Source organism: Rutidosis leptorrhynchoides, chromosome 5 (genome assembly GCF_046630445.1).
Source record: "Rutidosis leptorrhynchoides isolate AG116_Rl617_1_P2 chromosome 5, CSIRO_AGI_Rlap_v1, whole genome shotgun sequence".
Classification (NCBI taxonomy): domain Eukaryota; kingdom Viridiplantae; phylum Streptophyta; class Magnoliopsida; order Asterales; family Asteraceae; genus Rutidosis; species Rutidosis leptorrhynchoides.
This window is the reverse complement of record NC_092337.1, coordinates 107,034,653-107,035,838: the sequence shown is the minus strand read 5'-3', so window position 1 is coordinate 107,035,838 and position 1,186 is coordinate 107,034,653. Positions and strand designations below refer to the sequence as shown.

General features: G+C 38.7%; 1 non-coding gene across 1 annotated transcript; it reads right to left on the bottom strand.

Moving 5' to 3' along the window:
- Nucleotides 1-653: 653 nt before the first annotated feature.
- LOC139851004 (small nucleolar RNA R71) lies at nucleotides 654-760 on the bottom strand. The gene has a single exon (XR_011760371.1). It is a non-coding gene; the product is annotated as a small nucleolar RNA R71 (small nucleolar RNA).
- Nucleotides 761-1,186: the final 426 nt, after the last annotated feature.

Sequence of the window (1,186 nt, the reverse complement as noted above, 5' to 3'; positions counted from 1 at the left end):
TTTTCGTTTGGAAAACAGCTTGTGTTTGTGTTGTGATTGAAGGATAGGTACCTTTGGTGTATGAAAACAAGGTCTCACAAGGATCAAGAGTTTACACATCCATTCTCCGATCCGAAAAGACATGTGCACGGGGTTTATAATCGTAGAGAAGAAAGGGTATTAAGAAAGAATTTTAAAGCTTTGCCATTTTGTTTAGAAGAGATGGATCTAAATGGTAATCCGATCCACGATGAAGAGGGCAATCCTAATGGTCCTCCGGTTAATCAAGAATTATTGAATGATCCAAATGACACACCAATGTGGAACGCTAGATTAGTTGCACCAACAATGATAGCATCGGCTATTACAAAACCACCAATTGAAGCGGATAATTGAAAGATCGAGGGTAACTTTTTCACGTTGATCAAGGATACATACTTCATGGGTTGATAGATGAGAATCCGTTCAAATATATTCAACACTTTAATGATCTTTGTGATATTTACAAAACCAAAAACGTCACCGATGATGCTTTTAAGCTAAGGGCATTCGCGTTCACACTTCAAGGAGACGCAAAAGCTTGGATGCGAAGTTTACCATCCGATTCCATAAGGTCTTTTCAAGAATTAACAAACGAGTTTATCAATCATTTCTTTCCACCGTCAAAAGTAGATTGACTTCGAATGGAGATTAATGGGTTCACACAACAGCATAATGAGAGTTTGTATGATGCATGGGTTCGATTCAAGAAGCTACTAAGAGCTTGCCCACCGCATGGTTTGACGAAGAAGGAGTATATCAACACATTCTATCGGGGTTGTAATACTTTTATGAAGCAATATCTTGATTCTTCATCCGGTGGGGTATTTATGTACAAATCACCAAATACGACCGAAATTATGTTAGAAGACATCTAGGTCAACACGTATGAATGGGCACCTTCACCGCAAGATTTGACAAGGAAAAGTGTAGCACAAGTCGAGAGTGATAATGGGTAAGTGACGCTTGCAAGCTTGAACAATTAATTTCAAACATTTAGGAAAGAATTGAAGAAGATTCAACAAACGGTAGTTGCAATGCAAGTAGGTTGTCAACGATGCGAGGGTCCACATCTCACGAAGAATTGTCCTCAAATTACTCAATGCAATCATGTTGATCTAGATGATATTCCCATGAATTCGGATGCTCATGTGAACTACGTGAGTAA